Source organism: Symsagittifera roscoffensis, chromosome 1, assembly GCF_963678635.1.
Source record: "Symsagittifera roscoffensis chromosome 1, txSymRosc1.1, whole genome shotgun sequence".
Lineage (NCBI taxonomy): Eukaryota > Metazoa > Xenacoelomorpha > Acoela > Convolutidae > Symsagittifera > Symsagittifera roscoffensis.
The window spans coordinates 75,546,958-75,565,798 of record NC_087062.1 but is presented as its reverse complement, the minus strand read 5'-3'; the positions used below and the strand labels follow the sequence as shown (position 1 = coordinate 75,565,798).

The window sequence follows — 18,841 nt, the reverse complement described above, 5'->3', positions numbered from 1 at the left end:
ACATGGCCAAGTGGTTGATGCGTCTGTCTCGAAATCAGCTGTGATATTCACGCACAGGTTAAAATCCAGCTGGCTGCAATTGTCGTTGGAGAAAATGGCAGATTTTTAGGGCGAAGTTTTCGTATTCGCGTCAGATTTTTTCTTTTGATTTAGAAAAAATTGCGATTTCTGGAAACTTTTTTTGAAAAAAAAGAACCGCTGTTTTTAATCAAATATAAGATTTAAGATATACACTTCATTTTGAATTACAATAGCTGTTTTCTTGAGATTTTCAATTATTGGCAGCAGCCATGGCCGAGTGGTTAAGACGTCTGTCTCGGAAGCAGCTGTGATATTCAAGCGCAGGTGCGAATCCCGCTTGCTGCGATTGTCCTTGGCTGAAATGGCAGATTTTTTTGGGCGAGCGTTTCGTATTCGCGTCAGATTTGGTTTTGATTTATGAAAAATAGCAACTTTTGAAATCTAATTTCGAAAAAAAATCGCTGTTTTTAATAATTTGTAAGATTTAAGATATACACTTCACATTGAATTACAATAGCGATTTTCTTGAGATTTTCACTTATTGGCAGCAGCCATGGCCGAGTGGTTAAGGGTGTAATTCAAAAGCAGATGTGATCTTGTGGGAGCAGGTTAGAATCCTGACTGCTCCACTTTGTACTTGCAAAAAGAGTAGATTTTTAAGTGTTTGAAAAATGTATATTTGCGTCCCATTTTTTTTTGCTGTTTAAAATTATTTTTCGATGTCTGTTTTTTTCAAAAAAAAAAACAGCTGTTTACAATCAATTTTTAAATTTAAGTAAACCGGTTGAATGGAGATACAATAGCTATTTTGTTCAGATTTTTAATTATTAGCAGCAGCCATGGCCGAGTGGTTAAGACGTCTGTCTCGGAATCAGCTGTGATATTCAAGCGCAGGTGCGAATCCCGCTTGCTGCGATTGTCCTTGGCTGAAATGGCAGATTTTTTTGGGCGAGCGTTTCGTATTCGCGTCAAATTTGGCTTTTGATTTATGAAAAATAGCGATTTTTGGAATCTAATTTCGAAAAAAAATCGCTGTTTTTAATAATTTGTAAGATTTAAGATATACACTTCACATTGAATTACAATAGCGATTTTCTTGATATTTTCACTTATTGGCAGCAGCCATGGCCGAGTGGTTAAGGCGAATGTCTTGAAGTCAGTTGTGATAATCACGCGCAGGTCTGAATCATGCTGGCTGCGGTTATCCTTGGCTAAAATGGCAGAATTTCTTTTTTCTTTTGCAAATTATGATGCCTTTTTTGAAAAGGAAGAACAGCTGTTTTTAATCAGTTTTTAGGTTCAAGATATGCACCCACACTAAAATACAATAGCGATTTTGTTGAGATTTTAACTTTCTCGAAGCTGACATGTCCGAGTGGTTAAGGCGTCTGTTTCGAAATCAGCTGTGATGTTCACGAGCGGGTTCGAATCCTGCTGACTGCGATTTTCCTCGGCTCAAATGGCAGATTTTTAGGGGGAAAGTTTCGTATTCGCGTCAGATTTTTTCTTTTGATTTGTTAAATTTTGCGATTTTTGGAATCTAATTTTTAAAAAAAGAACCGCTGTTTTTATTCAATTTAAGTTATACACTTCACATTGAAATACAATAGTAATTTTCTTCAGATTTTCAATTTTTGCAGCACCCATGGCCGAGTGGCTAAGGCATCTGCCTCGGAATCAGATGTGATCTTCACGCGCAGGTTCGAATCCTGCTGGTTGTGATTTCTACTAGAAAAATGGGCAGATTTTTAGATGGGTCAAAAAATTATTTTCGTAACATTCGCTCGGAGGTACATATCGACGGAAAATAAAGCTAAGCTATATCTTTGAAATACAAAAGGTTTTTTCTTGGGATTATCAATTATTGGCAGCACACATGGCCAAGTGGTTGAAGCGTCTGTCTCGAAATCAGCTGTGATATTCACGCACAGGTTAAAATCCAGCTGGCTGCAATTGTCATTGGAGAAAATGGCAGATTTTTAGGGCGAAGTTTTCGTATTCGCGTCAGATTTTTTCTTTTGATTTAGAAAAAATTGCGATTTCTGGAAACTTTTTTTGAAAAAAAAAAGGAACCGCTGTTTTTAATCAAATATAAGATTTAAGATATACACTTCATTTTGAATTACAATAGCTGTTTTCTTGAGATTTTCAATTATTGGCAGCAGCCATGGCCGAGTGGTTAAGACGTCTGTCTCGGAAGCAGCTGTGATATTCAAGCGCAGGTGCGAATCCCGCTTGCTGCGATTGTCCTTGGCTGAAATGGCAGATTTTTTTGGGCGAGCGTTTCGTATTCGCGTCAGATTTGGTTTTGATTTATGAAAAATAGCAACTTTTGAAATCTAATTTCGAAAAAAAATCACTGTTTTTAATAATTTGTAAGATTTAAGATATACACTTCACATTGAATTACAATAGCGATTTTCTTGAGATTTTCACTTATTGGCAGCAGCCATGGCCGAGTGGTTAAGGGTGTAATTCAAAAGCAGATGTGATCTTGTGGGAGCAGGTTAGAATCCTGACTGCTCCACTTTGTACTTGCAAAAAGAGTAGATTTTTAAGTGTTTGAAAAATGTATATTTGCGTCCCATTTTTTTTTGCTGTTTAAAATTATTTTTCGATGTCTGTTTTTTTCAAAAAAAAAACAGCTGTTTACAATCAATTTTTAAATTTAAGTAAGCCGGTTGAATGGAGATACAATAGCTATTTTGTTCAGATTTTTAATTATTAGCAGCAGCCATGGCCGAGTGGTTAAGACGTCTGTCTCGGAATCAGCTGTGATATTCAAGCGCAGGTGCGAATCCCGCTTGCTGCGATTGTCCTTGGCTGAAATGGCAGATTTTTTTGGGCGAGCGTTTCGTATTCGCGTCAAATTTGGCTTTTGATTTATGAAAAATAGCGATTTTTGGAATCTAATTTCGAAAAAAAATCGCTGTTTTTAATAATTTGTAAGATTTAAGATATACACTTCACATTGAATTACAATAGCGATTTTCTTGATATTTTCACTTATTGGCAGCAGCCATGGCCGAGTGGTTAAGGCGAATGTCTTGAAGTCAGTTGTGATAATCACGCGCAGGTCTGAATCATGCTGGCTGCGGTTATCCTTGGCTAAAATGGCAGAATTTCTTTTTTCTTTTGCAAATTATGATGCCTTTTTTGAAAAGGAAGAACAGCTGTTTTTAATCAGTTTTTAGGTTCAAGATATGCACCCACACTAAAATACAATAGCGATTTTGTTGAGATTTTAACTTTCTCGAAGCTGACATGTCCGAGTGGTTAAGGCGTCTGTTTCGAAATCAGCTGTGATGTTCACGAGCGGGTTCGAATCCTGCTGACTGCGATTTTCCTCGGCTCAAATGGCAGATTTTTAGGGGGAAAGTTTCGTATTCGCGTCAGATTTTTTCTTTTGATTTGTTAAATTTTGCGATTTTTGGAATCTAATTTTTAAAAAAAGAACCGCTGTTTTTATTCAATTTAAGTTATACACTTCACATTGAAATACAATAGTAATTTTCTTCAGATTTTCAATTTTTGCAGCACCCATGGCCGAGTGGCTAAGGCATCTGCCTCGGAATCAGATGGGTTCTTCATGCGCAGGTTTTAATCCTGCTGGCTGCGATTGTCACCGGCTCAAATGGTAGATTTTTAGTTTGATTAAAGATTCGTATTCGCGTCAGATGTTTTCTATTGTTTTATAGATTTTTGCGATTTTTCGAATCTGTTTTTTGAAAAAAATAGGACAGCTGTTTTTAATCAGTTTGTCAAATTAAAGATATACAGTCCACACTGAGTTACAATCTCTATTCTGGGTTATTGCGGTTTTTGGTATGTATTCTTCAAAAAAATATATCAAGTGGAACCCAATTTTTAAAGTTTTCATATTCTTTTTTCCCTGAATTTCGATGCGATTTTGTTGAGTTTTTCAATCTTTCGCAGCAGTCATGGCCGAATAGTTAAGGCGTCTGACTCGAAGTTAGCTGTGATATTCACGCGCAGGTTCGAATTCTGCTGGCTGCGAATTTGTAGAATTTTAGGTTGATGAAAGATTCGTTTTCGCGTCAGATGTTTTCTATTGTATTATTGATTTTTGTGGTTTTTTGCATCTGTTTTTTAAAAAAAACAGGACAGCTGTTTTTAATCCGTTTTTCGAACTAAAGATATACAGTCCACACTGAGTTACAATCTCGATTCTCGGTTATTGCGGTTTTTGGTATCCGTTTTTTGAAAAGAAATGTCAAGTGGAACCCAATATTTTAAAATTTACTTACTCTTTTTTCCCTGAATGATAATCGGATTTTGTTGAGTTTTTCAACCTTTCGCAGCAGTCTTGGCCGAATAGTTAGGGCGTCTGACTGTAAATCAGATGTGGTCTTTGCTTGCAGGTCCGAATCCTTCTGTTTGCTATCTGTACTGGCAAAAAAGCAGATCTTTAGATTGCTGAAACTGCATATTTGGGTCAGATTTTTTGCTTTTCCAAATATTGCACTTTATATGTTTTTTTGAAGAAAAAAGAACAGATGTTCTTTATCAATTTTTGAAATTAAGATATACACTTTACACAGAAACACAAATAAGATTTTTGTTGACACTATCAATCGTTGTTACCAGGCATGCCTGAGTGGTTAAGGCGTCTGACTTAAAAACAAATGTGATCTTCACGCACATGTTCAAATCTTGCTGGATGCGATTGTCACTGGCTGAATTGGCAGATTTTTAGGATGGTGAAAAGTTCATTTTCGCGTCAGTTTTTTTTTGCTTTGTGAAAGTTCGCGAATTTTGGTACCTATTTTTTTTCGAAAAGGAGAACACCTGTTTTAAATCAGTTTTTTTAGATTCAAGATTTACACTTTACACTGAAATACAATAGCGATTTTGTTGAGATGTTGAATTTTTGGCGGCAGCCATGGCCAAGTGGTTAAGGCGTCTGACTCAAAATGCAGGATGATATTTTCGCATAAGGTTTAATCCTGCTGGCTGAGATTGACACTGGCAAAATGGCAGATTCTTAGATTCCTGAAAAATGCGTATTTGCGTCAGGTTTTTCGTTTGCTTTATATAGTTTGCGATTTTTCAGTACCTTTTTTTGGAAAAAGAGGAACAGTTGTATTTAATCATTGTTTTTAGATCCAAGATATACATTTTAGATTGAAATACAATGACGATTTTCGGTGTGACGATAAGTTTTTGGCAGCAGCCATGGCCAACTGGTTAAGGAGTGTGGCGCGAAATCAGTTGTGCTCTTGACGTGCAGGTTGGAATCATGCTGCGTTCACTTTGTATTGGCAAAAAAAGAATAGATTTTCAAATTGGTGGAAAATGCATATTTGCCTCGCATTTTATTATTTGCTTGTTAAAATAAAATCGTTTTTTAAAATCTGTTTTTTCAAAAAAAAAACAGCTGTTTCTAATAGTTTTTTAAGTTTAAATATACATGTCGCATGGAAATACAATAGCTATTTCTTGAGATTTTTAATTATTGGGAGCAGTCATGGCCGAGTGGTTAAGGCGTGTGACCCGAAATCAGTTGAGAACTTCACGCGCAGGTTCGAATCTTGCTGGCTGCGATTGTCACTGGCTGAAATGGCAGATTTTTAAGTTGATGAATGATTCGTATTTGCGTCAGATTTTTTGTTTTGATTTGTAAAATTTTTGAAATCTTTTTTTTTTCGAAAAAAAGAACAGCTGTTTTTAATCAATTTTAAGATATAAGATATACACTTCACATTGAAATACAATGGCTAGTAAAATTTTAGGTTGATAAAAGATTCGTATTCGCGTCAAATGTTTTCTATTATATTATAAACGTTTGTGGTTTTTCGCATCTGTTCTTTGAAAAAAAAATAGGACAGCTGCTTTTAATCAGTTTGTCAAACTAAAAATATACAGTCCACATTGACTTACAACCTCGAGTCTTGGTTATTGCGGTTTGTGGTATCTATTTTTTGAAAAAGGAAAACGACAAGTCGAACCCAACTTTTGAAGTTAACATATACATTTTACCCTGAATTACATTCCGCCTTTGTTGATTTCTTCAATCTTTCGCAGCATTCATGGCCGAATAGTTAAGGCGTCTGACTTAAAATCAGATGTGGTCTTCGCTTGCAGGTCCGAATCCTTCTGTTTGCTATTTATACTGGCAAAAAAGCAGATCTTTAGATTGCTGTAAATGCATATTTGAGTCCGATTTTTTTTGCTTTTCAAAATATTGCACTTTTTGTATGTTTTTTGAAGAAAAAGAACAGATGTTCTTTATCCATTTTTGAATTTAAGATATACTTTTTACACTGAAACACCAATGCGATTTTTGTTGAGACTTTCAATCGTTGGCACCAGGCATGCACGAGTGGTTAAGGCGTCTGACTCGAAAACAAATGTGATCTCCACGCACACGTTCGAATCATGCTGGCGGCGACTCACACTGGCTGAAATGGCAAAATTATAGATTGATGTAAATGCGTATTCGCGTCAGATTTTTTCGTTTGCTTTAAAAAAACTTGCGATTTTTGGTACCTATTTTTTTGAAAAAAAACAGCTGTTTTTAGTCATTTTATAAGGTTCAAGATGTACACTTTTCACTGAAATACAATGGCTATTTTCGTTGAGACGTTTAAATTTGTTAGTAGCTATGGCCGTGTGGGTAAGGATTGTCATTCGAAATCAGTTGAGAGCTTGTCGGAAAAGTTTCGAATTCTGCTGGTTGCGCTTTGTACTGGGAAAACGATTAGATTTTTAAATTGGTGAAAAATGCATATTTGCTTCGCATGTTTTTATTTGCTGTTTAAAATTGTTTTTCGATGTCTGTTTTTTCAAAAAAAAACAGCAGTTTTAAATCAATTTTTAAATTTAAAAATACATGTCGCATGGAAATACAATAGCTATTTTCTTCAAATTTTTATCATTTCACGCAGCCATGGCCGAGTGGATAACGCGTCTGACTCGAAAGCAGATGTGATCTTCACGAGCTGGTTGGAATCCTGCTGGCTGCAGTTGTCAATGGCTAAAATTAGCAGGATTTTAGCCGGGTGAAAACTGCGTATTCGCGGCAGATTTTTTGCTTGCTTTATAAAACCTTGCGATTTTTGCTACCTATTTGTTATGGAAATAAAGAACAGCTGTTTTTTATTCATTTTTTTAGATTCAAGATATACATTTTATACTGAAATACAATGGATAATTTTGTTGAGATGTTGAATATTTGGTAGCAGCCATTGCAAAGTGGTTAAGGCGTCTGACTCAAAGTCAGATGCGAAATTGTTGCGTAGGTTCGAATCCTGCTGGCTGAAATTGACACTGGCAAAACAGCAGATTTCAAGATTTCTGAAAAATGCGTGTTTGCGTCAGATTTTTTCGTTTGCATTATAAAAACTTGTAACTTTTGTTACCTGTTTTTTTGAAAAAATCAGCAGTTTTTAATTATTTTTTAAGATTCAAGATAGACACTTTACACTGAAATACAATGGCTATTTTTGTTGAGACCTTGAATTCTTGGTAGCAGCTATGGCCAAGTGGTTATGGATTGTGAAGGAAATCAGTTGTGAGCTTGTCGGAGCAGGTTTGAATCCTGCTGGCTGCACTTAGTACTGGCAAAAAGAGTAGATTTTTAACTTGGTGGAAAATTCATATTTGCGTCGCATTTTTTTTGCTGATTAAAATTGTTTTTCGATGTCTGTTTTTTTTCAAAAGAAAACATGTGTTTTTAATCAATTTTTAAATATAAATTTCGCATGGAAACTACAATAGCTATTTTCTTCAGATTTTTATCGTTGCCCGCAGCCATGGCCGTTTGGTTAAGGCGTCTGACTCGAAAGCAGATGTGATCTTCACGAGCTGGTGCGAATCCTGCTGGCTGCGATTGTCACTGGCTGAATTGGCAGGTTTTTAGCTTGTTGAAAAATGCGTGTTCGCGTCAGATTTTTTCGCTTGCTTTATAAAACCTTGCCATTTTTGGTACCTAATTTTTTGAAAAAAAAAAGAAGAGCTGTTTTTAATCATTTTTTAAGATTCAAGATATACAATTTATTTTGAAATACAATGGCTATTTTTGTGGAGATGTTGAGTTTTTGGTATATGCCATGGCCAAGTGGTTGAGGCGTCTGACTCAAAGTCAGATGTGATTTTTCAGCGTAGGTTCGAGTCCTGCTGGCTAAAACTGACACTGGCAGAAAAGCAGATTTCAAGATTGCTGAAAAATGAGTATTTGCGTCCACTTTCTTCGTTTGCATTATGAAAACTTGCGATTTTTGGTACCTATTTTTTTGTAAAAAACAGGTGTTTTCAATCATTTTCTGATATTCAAGATATACATTTACACTAAAATACAATGAGTATTTTTGTTGAGACCTTGAGTGTTTCGTAGCAGCTATAGCCTAGTGGATAAGGAGTGTGATTCGAAATCAGTTGTGATCTTTTCGAAGCCGGTTTGAATCCTGCTGGCTGCTTTTTGTACTGGCAAAAAGTGTAGATTTGTAACTTGGTGAAAAATGCATATTTGCGTCGCATTTTTTTCTTTGCTGTTTAAAAGTGTTTTTTGATGTCTGTTTTTTCAAAAAAAACAGCTGTTTACAATCAATTTTTAAATTTAAGTAAACCTGTTGAATGGAGATACAATAACTATTTTCTTAAGTTTTTTTATTGTTTGCAGCAGCCATGGCCGATCGGTTAAGGCGTCTGACTTGAAATCAGATGTGATCTTCACGCGCAGGTTTGAATTCTGCTGGCTGCGGTTGTCACTGGCTGAAATGGCAAATTTTTAGGTTGATGAAAGATCCGTATTCGCGTCAGATTTTTTGTTTTGATTTGTAAAATTTTGCGATTTTGGGAATCTAATTTTAAAAAAAAAGAGCCGCTGTTTTTAATCAATTTAAGTTATACACTTCACATTGAAATACTATAGCTATTTTCTTCAGATTTTCAATTTTTGCAGCACCCATGGCCGAGTGGCTAAGGCATCTGACTCGGAATCAGATGGGTTCTTCATGCGCATGTTTTAATCCTGCTGGCTGCGATTGTCACCGGCTCAAATGGTAGATTTTTAGTTTGATTAAAGATTCGTATTCGCGTCAGAGGTTTTCTATTGTTTTATAGATTTTTGTGATTTTTGCATCTGTTTTTAAAAAAAAATAGGACAGCTGTTTTTAATCAGTTTGTCAAATTAAAGATATTTAGTCCACACTGAGTTACAATCTCAATTCTGGGTTATTGCAGATTTTGGTATGTATTCTTCAAAAAAATATATCAAGTGGAACCCAATTTTTAAAGTTTTCTTATCCTTTTTTCCCTGAATTTCGATGCGACTTTGTTGAGTTTTTCAATATTTCGCAGCAGTCATGGCCGAATAGTTAAGGCGTCTGACTCGAAGTTAGCTGTGATATTCACGCGCAGGTTCGAATTCTGCTGGCTGCGATTGTCACTGGTTTAATTTGTAGAATTTTAGGTTGATGAAAGATTCGTTTTCGCGTCAGATGTTTTCTATTGTATTATTGATTTTTGTGGTTTTTTGCATCTGTTTTTAAAAAAAAACAGGACAGCTGTTTTAATCAGTTTTTCAAAGTAAAGATATACAGTCCACACTGAGTTACAATCACGATTCTCGGTTATTGCGGTTTTTGGTATCCGTTTTTTGAAAAGAAATGTCAAGTGGAACCCAATATTTTCAAATTTACTTACTCTTTTTTCCCTGAATGATAATCGGATTTTGTTGAGTTTTTCAACCTTTCGCAGCAGTCTTGGCCGAATAGTTAGGGCGTCTGACTGTAAATCAGATGTGGTCTTTGCTTGCAGGTCCGAATCCTTCTGTTTGCTATCTGTACTGGCAAAAAAGCAGATCTTTAGATTGCTGAAACTGCATATTTGGGTCAGATTTTTTGCTTTTCCAAATATTGCACTTTATATGTTTTTTTGAAGAAAAAAGAACAGATGTTCTTTATCAATTTTTGAAATTAAGATATACACTTTACACAGAAACACAAATAAGATTTTTGTTGACACTATCAATCGTTGTTACCAGGCATGCCTGAGTGGTTAAGGCGTCTGACTTAAAAACAAATGTGATCTTCACGCACATGTTCAAATCTTGCTGGCGGCGACTCAGACTGGCTGAAATGGCAAAATTATAGATTGATGTAAATGCGTATTCGCGTCAGATTTTTTCGTTTGCTTTATAAAAACTTGCGATTTTTGGTACCTATTTTTTTTTGAAAAAAAACAGCTGTTTTTAGTCATTTTATAAGGTTCAAGATGTACACTTTTCACTGAAATACGATGGCTATTTTTGTTGAGACGTTTAATTTTGTTAGTAGCTATGGCCGTGAGGGTAAGGAGTGTGATTCGAAATCAGTTGAGAGCTTGTCGGAAAAATTTCGAATCCTGCTGGTTGCGCTTTGTACTGGGAAAACGATTAGATTTTTAAATTGGTGAAAAATGCATATTTGGTATGTATTCTTCAAAAAAATATATCAAGTGGAACCTAATTTTTAAAGTTTTCATATTCTTTTTTCCCTGAATTTCGATGCGATTTTGTTGAGTTTTTCAACCTTTCGCAGCAGTCTTGGCCGAATAGTTAGGGTGTCTGACTGTAAATCAGATGTGGTCTTTGCTTGCAGGTCCGAATCCTTCTGTTTGCTATCTGTACTGGCAAAAAAGCAGATCTTTAGATTGCTGTAATTGCATATTTGAGTCCGATTTTTTTTGCTTTTCAAAATATTGCACTTTTTGTATGTTTTTTTGAAGAAAAAGAACAGATGTTCTTTATCCATTTTTGAATTTAAGATATACACTTTACACTGAAACACCTAGTGGTTATGGAGTGTGAAGGAAATCAGTTGTGAGCTTGTCGGAGCAGGTTTGAATCCTGCTGGCTGCACTTAGTACTGGCAAAAAGAGTAGATTTTTAACTTGATGGAAAATGCATATTTGCGTCGCATTTTTTTTGCTGATTAAAATTGGTTTTTCGATGTCTGTTTTTTTCAAAAGAAAACATGTGTTTTTAATCAATTTTTAAATATAAATTTCGCATGGAAACTACAATAACTATTTTCTTCAGATTTTTATCGTTGCCCGCAGCCATGGCCGATTGGTTAAGGCTTCTGACTCGAAAGCAGATGTGATCTTCACGAGCTGGTGCGAATCCTGCTGGCTGCGATTGTCAGTGGCTGAATTGGCAGGTTTTCAGCTTGTTGAAAAATGCGTGTTCGCGTCAGATTTTTCGCTTGCTTTATAAAACCTTGCGATTTTTGGTACCTAATTTTTTGAAAAAAAAAGAACAGCGGTTTTTAATCAATTTTTAAGTTTCAAGATATACAATTTGTTGTGAAACACAATGGCTATTTTTGTGGAGATGTTGAGTTTTTGGTATATGCCATGGCCAAGTGGTTGAGGCGTCTGACTCAAATTCAGATGTGATTTTTCCGCGTAGGTTCGAGTCCTGCTGGCTGAAACTGACACTGGCAAAAAAGCAGATTTCAAGATTGCTGAAAAATGCGTATTTGCGTCCAATTTCTTCGTTTGCATTATGAAAACTTGCAATTTTTGGTACCTATTTTTTTGTAAAAAACAGCTGTTTTCAATCATTTTCTGATATTCAAGGTATACATTTACACTGAAATACAATGAGTATTTTTGTTGAGACCTTGAGTGTTTAGTAGCAGCTATAGCCAAGTGGTTAAGGAGTGTGATTCGAAATCAGTTGTGATCTTTTCGAAGCCGGTTTGAATCCTGCTGGCTGCTTTTTGTACTGGCGAAATGTGTAGATTTGTAACTTGTTGAAAAATGCATCTTTGCGTCGCATTTTTTTCTTTGCTGTTTAAAAATGTTTTTCGATGTCTGTTTTTTTCAAAAGAAAACATGTGTTTTTAATCAATTTTTAAATATAAATTTCGCATGGAAACTACAATAGCTTTTTTCTTCAGATTTTTATCGTTGCCCGCAGCCATGGCCGATTGGTTAAGGCGTCTGACTCGAAAGCAGATGTGATCTTCACGAGCTGGTGCGAATCCTGCTGGCTGCGATTGTCACTGGCTGAATTGGCAGGTTTTCAGCTTGTTGAAAAATGCGTGTTCGCGTCAGATTTTTCGCTTGCTTTATAAAACCTTGCGATTTTTGGTACCTAATTTTTTGAGAAAAAAAGAACAGCGGTTTTTAATCAATTTTTAAGTTTCAAGATATACAATTTGTTTTGAAATACAATGGCTATTTTTGTGGAGATGTTGAGTTTTTGGTATATGCCATGGCCAAGTGGTTGAGGCGTCTGAATGAAAGTCAGATGTGATTTTTCCGCGTAGGTTCGAGTCCTGCTGGCTGAGATTGACACTGGCAAAATGGCAGATTTTTAGATTCCTGAAAAATGCGTATTTGCGTCAGGTTTTTTCGTTTGCTTTATATAGTTTGCGATTTTTCAGTACCTTTTTTTGGAAAAAGAGGAACAGTTGTATTTAATCGTTGTTTTTAGATCCAAGATATACATTTTAGATTGAAATACAATGGCGATTTTCGTTGTGACGATAAGTTTTTGGCAGCAGCCATGGCCAACTGGTTACGGAGTGTGCCGCGAAATCAGTTGTGCTCTTGACGTGCAGGTTGGAATCATGCTGCGTTCACTTTGTACTGGCAAAAAAAGAATAGATTTTCAAATTGGTGGAAAATGCATTTTTGCGTCGCATTTTATTGTTTGCTTGTTAAAATAAAAATCGTTTTTTAAAATCTGTTTTTTCAAAAAAAACAGCTGTTTCTAATAGTTTTTTAAGTTTAAATATACATGTCGCATGGAAATACAATAGCTATTTCTTGAGATTTTTAATTATTGGGAGCAGTCATGCCCGAGTGGTTAAGGCGTCTGACTCGAAATCAGTTGAGAACTTCACGCGCAGGTTCGAATCTTGCTGGCTGCGATTGTCACTGGCTGAAATGGCAGATTTTTAAGTTGATGAAAGATTCGTATTTGCGTCAGATTTTTTGTTTTGATTTGTAAAATTTTTGAAATCTTTTTTTTCGAAAAAAAGAACTGCTGTTTTTAATCAATTTTAAGATATAAGATATACACTTCACATTGAAATACAATGGCTAGTACAATTTTAGGTTGATAAAAGATTCGTATTGGCGTCAGATGTTTTCTATTGTATTATAAACGTTTGTGGTTGTTCGCATCTGTTCTTTGAAAAAAAAATAGGTCAGCTGATTTTAATCAGTTTGTCAGAATAAAAATATACAGTCCTCATTGACTTACAACCTCGAGTCTTGTTTATTGCGGTTTGTGGTATCTATTTTTTGAAAAAGGAAAACGACATTTCGAACCCAACTTTTAAACATATACATTTTACCCTGAATTACATTCCGCTTTTGTTGATTTTTTCAATCTTTCGCAGCATTCATGGCCGAATAGTTAAGGCGTCTGACCTAAAATCAGATGTGGTCTTCGCTTGCAGGTCCGAATCCTTCTGTTTGCTATTTATGCTGGCAAAAAAGCAGATCTTTAGATTGCTGTAAATGCATATTTGAGTCCGATTTTTTTTGCTTTTCAAAATATTGCACTTTTTGTATGTTTTTTGAAGGAAAAGAACAGATGTTCTTTATCCATTTTTGAATTTAAGATATACACTTTACACTGAAACACCAATGCGATTTTTGTTGAGACTTTCAATCGTTGGCACCAGGCATGCACGAGTGGTTAAGGCGTCTGACTCGAAAACAAATGTGATCTCCACGCACACGTTCGAATCATGCTGGCGGCGACTCACACTGGCTGAAATGGCAAAATTATAGATTGATGTAAATGCGTATTCGCGTCAGATTTTTTCGTTTGCTTTATAAAAACTTGCGATTTTTGGTACCTATTTTTTTGAAAAAAAAAACAGCTGTTTTTAGTCATTTTATAAGGTTCAAGATGTACACTTTTCACGGAAATACAATGGCTATTTTTGTTGAGACGTTTAATTTTGTTAGTAGCTATGGCCGTGTGGGTAAGGAGTGTGATTCGAAATCAGTTGAGAGCTTGTCGGAAAAGTTTCGAATCCTGCTGGTTGCGCTTTGTACTGGGAAAACGATTAGATTTTTAAATTGGTGAAAAATGCATATTTGCGTCGCATGTTTTTTTTTGCTGTTCAAAAATCGTTTTCGATGTCTGTTTTTTCAAAAAAAAACAGCTCTTTAAATCAATTTTTAAATTTAAAAATACTTGTCACATGGAATTACAATAGCTATTTTCTTCAAATTTTTTTTATTTCACGCAGCCATGGCCGAGTGGATAACGCGTCTGACTCGAAAGCAGATGTGATCTTCACGAGCTGGTTCGAATCCTGCAGGCTGCAGTTGTCACTGGCTAAAATTAGCAGGATTTTAGCTGGGTGAAAAATGCGTATTCGCGTCAGATTTTTCGCTTGCTTTATAAAACCTTGCGATTTTTGCTACCTATTTTTTATGGAAATAAAGAACAGCTGTTTTTTATTCATTTTTTTTAGATTCAAGATATACATTTTACACTGAAATACAATGGATAATTTTGTTGAGATGTTGAATTTTTGGCGGCAGCCATGGCCAAGTGGTTAAGGCGTCTGACTCGAAATGAAGGGTGATTTTTTTCGCATAGGGTTTAATCCTGCTGGCTGAGATTGACAGTGGCAAAATGGCAGATTTTTAGATTCCTGAAAAATGCGTATTTGCGTCAGGTTTTTCGTTTGCTTTATATAGTTTGCGATTTTTCAGTACCTTTTTTGGAAAAAGAGGAACAGTTGTTTTTAATTGTTGTTTTTAGATCCAAGATATACAGTTTAGATTGAAATACAATGGCGATTTTCGGTGTGACGATAAGTTTTTGGCAGCAGCCATGGCCAACTGGTTAAGGAGTGTGACGCGAAATCAGTTGTGCTCTTGACGTGCAGGTTGGAATCATGCTGCGTTCACTTTGTACTGGCAAAAAAGAATAGATTTTCAAATTGGTGGAAAATGCATATTTGCGTCGCATTTTATTATTTGCTTGTTAAAATAAAATCGTTTTTAAAATCTGTTTTTTCAAAAAAAACAGCTGTTTCCAATAGTTTTTTAAGTTTAAATATACATGCCGCATGGAAAGACAATAGCTATTTCTTGAGATTTTTAATTATTGGGAGCAGTCATGGCCGAGTGGTTAAGGCGTCTGACTCGAAAGCAGATGTGATCTTCACGAGCTGGTTCGAATCCTGCTGGCTGCAGTTGTCAATGGCTAAAATTAGCAGGATTTTAGCCGGGTGAAAAATGCGTATTCGCGGCAGATTTTTTGCTTGCTTTATAAAACCTTGCGATTTTTGCTACCTATTTGTTATGGAAATAAAGAACAGCTGTTTTTCATTCATTTTTTTAGATTCAAGATATACATTTTACGCTGAAATACAATGGATAATTTTGTTGAGATGTTGAATATTTGGTAGCAGCCATTGCAAAGTGGTTAAGGCGTCTGACTCAAAGTCAGATGCGAAATTGTTGCGTAGGTTCGAATCCTGCTGGCTGAAATTGACACTGGCAAAACAGCAGATTACAAGATTGCTGAAAAATGCGTGTTTGCGTCACATTTTTTCGTTTGCATTATAAAACCTTGTAACTTTTGTTACCTGTTTTTTCGAAAAAATCAGCAGTTTTTAATTATTTTTTAAGATTTAAGATAGACACTTTACACTGAAATACAATGGCTATTTTTGTTGAGACCTTGAATTCGTGGTAGCAGCTATGGCCAAGTGGTTATGGAGTGTGAAGGAAATCAGTTGTGAGCTTGTCGGAGCAGGTTTGAATCCTGCTGGCTGCACTTAGTACTGGCAAAAAGAGTAGATTTTTAACTTGGTGGAAAATGCATATTTGCGTCGCATTTTTTTTGCTGATTAAAATTGTTTTTCGATGTCTGTTTTTTTCAAAAGAAAACATGTGTTTATAATCAATTTTTAAATATAAATTTCGCATGGAAACTACAATAGCTATTTTCTTCAGATTTTTATCGTTGCCCGCAGCCATGGCCGATTGGTTAAGGCGTCTGACTCGAAAGCAGATGTGATCTTCACGAGCTGGTGCGAATCCTGCTGGCTGCGATTGTCACTGGCTGAATTGGCAGGTTTTTAGCTTGTTGAAAAATGCGTGTTCGCGTCAGATTTTTCGCTTGCTTAATAAAACTTTGCGATTTTTGGTACCTAATTTTTTGAAAAAAAGAAGAGCTGTTTTTAATCAATTTTTAAGATTCAAGATATACAATTTATTTTGAAATACAATGGCTATTTTTGTGGAGATGTTGAGTTTTTGGTATATGCCATGGCCAAGTGGTTGAGGCGTCTGACTCAAAGTCAGATGTGATTTTTCAGCGTAGTTTCGAGTCCTGCTGGCTAAAACTGACACTGGCAAAAAAGCAGATTTCATGATTGCTGAAAAATGCGTATTTGCGTCCAATTTCTTCGTTTGCATTATGAAAACTTGCGATTTTTGGTACCTATTTTTTTGTAAAAAACAGGTGTTTTCAATCATTTTCTGATATTCAAGATATACATTTACACTAAAATACAATGAGTATTTTTGTTGAGACCTTGAGTGTTTCGTAGCAGCTATAGCCAAGTGGATAAGGAGTGTGATTCGAAATCAGTTGTGATCTTTTCGAAGCCGGTTTGAATCCTGCTGGCTGCTTTTTGTACTGGCAAAAAGTGTAGATTTGTAACTTGGTGAAAAATGCATATTTGCGTCGCATTTTTTTCTTTGCGGTTTAAAAGTGTTTTTTGACGTCTGTTTTTTCAAAAAAAACAGCTGTTTACAATCAATTTTTAAATTTAAGTAAACCTGTTGAATGGAGATACAATAACTATTTTCTTAAGTTTTTTTATTGTTTGCAGCAGCCATGACCGATCGGTTAAGGCGTCTGACTTGAAATCAGATGTGATCTTCACGCGCAGGTTTGAATTCTGCTGGCTGCGGTTGTCACTGGCTGAAATGGCAAATTTTTAGGTTGATGAAAGATCCGTATTCGCGTCAGATTTTTTGTTTTGATTTGTAAAATTTTGCGATTTTTGGAATCAAATTTTTTAAAAAAGAACCGCTGTTTTTAATCAATTTAAGTTATACACTTCACATTGAAATACAATAGCAATTTTCTTCAGATTTTCAATTTTTGCAGCACCCATGGCCGAGTGGCTAAGGCATCTGACTCGGAATCAGATGGGTTCTTCATGCGCAGGTTTTAATCCTGCTGGCTGCGATTGTCACCGGCTCAAATGGTAGATTTTTAGTTTGATTAAAGATTCGTATTCGCGTCAGTTTTTTTCTATTGTTTTATAGATTTTTGTGATTTTTGGCATCTGTTTTTTAAAAAAAATAGGACAGCTGTTTTCTATCAGTTTGTCAAATTAAAGATATACAGTCCACACTGAGTTACAATCTCAATTCTGGGTTATTGCGGATTTTGGTATGTATTCTTCAAAAAAATATATCAAGTGGAACCCAATTTTTAAAGTTTTCTTATCCTTTTTTCCCTGAATTTCGATGCGATTTTGTTGAGTTTTTCAATATTTCGCAGCAGTCATGGCCGAATAGTTAAGGCGTCTGACTCGAAGTTAGCTGTGATATTCACGCGCAGGTTCGAATTCTGCTGGCTGCGATTGTCACTGGTTTAATTTGTAGAATTTTAGGTTGATGAAAGATTCGTTTTCGCGTCAGATGTTTTCTATTATATTATTGATTTTTGTGGTTTTTTGCATCTGTTTTTAAAAAAAAAACAGGACAGCTGTTTTTAATCAGTTTTTCAAACTAAAGATATACAGTCCACACTGAGTTACAATCTCGATTCTCGGTTATTGCGGTTTTTGGTATCCGTTTTTTGAAAAGAAATGTCAAGTGGAACCCAATATTTTAAAAATTACTTACTCTTTTTTCCCTGAATGATAATCGGATTTTGTTGAGTTTTTCAACCTTTCGCAGCAGTCTTGGCCGAATAGTTAGGGCGTCTGACTGTAAATCAGATGTGGTCTTTGCTTGCAGGTTCGAATCGTTCTGTTTGCTATCTGTACTGGCAAAAAAGCAGATCTTTAGATTGCTGAAACTGCATATTTGGGTCAGATTTTTTGCTTTTCAAAATGTTGCACATTATATGTTTTTTGAAGAAAAAAGAACAGATGTTCTTTATCAATTTTTGAAATTAAGATATACACTTAACACAGAAACACAAATACGATTTTTTTTGACACTATCAATCGTTGTTACCAGGCATGCCTGAGTGGTTAAGGCGTCTGACTTAAAAACAAATGTGATCTTCACGCACATGTTCAAATCATGCTGGCGGCGACTCACACTGGCTGAAATGGCAAGATTATAGATTGATGTAAATGCATATTCGCGTCAGATTTTTTCGTTTGCTTTATAAAAACTTGCGATTTTTGGTACCTATTTTTTTTGAAAAAAAAACAGCTGTTTTTAGTCATTATATAAGGTTCAAGGTGTACACTTTTCACTAAAATACAATGGCTATTTTTGTTGAGACCTTGAATTCTTGGTAGCAACTATGGCCAAGTGGCTATGGAGTTTGACGGAAATCAGTTGTGAGCTTGTCGGAGCAGGTTTGAATCCTGCTGGCTGCACGTAGTACTGGCAAAAAGAGTAGATTTTTAACTTGGTGGAAAACGCATATTTGCGTCGCGTTTTTTTTGCTGATGAAAATTGTTTTTCGATGTCTGTTTTTTTTTCAAAAAAAACATGTGTTTTTAATCAATTTTTAAATATAAATGTCGCATGGAAACACAATAGCTATTTTCTTCAGATTTTTATCGTTGCCCGCAGCCATGGCCGATTCGTTAAGGCGTCTGACTCGAAAGCAGATGTGATCTTCACGAGC

The 18,841-nt window shown here is 35.6% G+C and overlaps 1 protein-coding gene and 4 non-coding genes across 5 annotated transcripts in view; all 5 read left to right on the top strand.

The window, feature by feature from the left end:
* Positions 1 to 18,841, top strand: part of LOC134839865 (low-density lipoprotein receptor-related protein 2-like) — a 213,029-nt gene that overhangs the window by 14,300 nt on the left and 179,888 nt on the right. The gene's annotated exons all lie outside the window — the stretch shown is intronic.
* Trnap-cgg (transfer RNA proline (anticodon CGG)) lies at positions 1,661 to 1,742 on the top strand. The gene has a single exon. It is a non-coding gene; the product is annotated as a tRNA-Pro (tRNA).
* Positions 8,662 to 8,743, top strand: Trnas-uga (transfer RNA serine (anticodon UGA)). The gene has a single exon. It is a non-coding gene; the product is annotated as a tRNA-Ser (tRNA).
* On the top strand, positions 12,824 to 12,905 carry Trnas-cga (transfer RNA serine (anticodon CGA)). Its single transcript has one exon. It is a non-coding gene; the product is annotated as a tRNA-Ser (tRNA).
* On the top strand, positions 15,119 to 15,200 carry Trnas-cga (transfer RNA serine (anticodon CGA)). Its single transcript has one exon. It is a non-coding gene; the product is annotated as a tRNA-Ser (tRNA).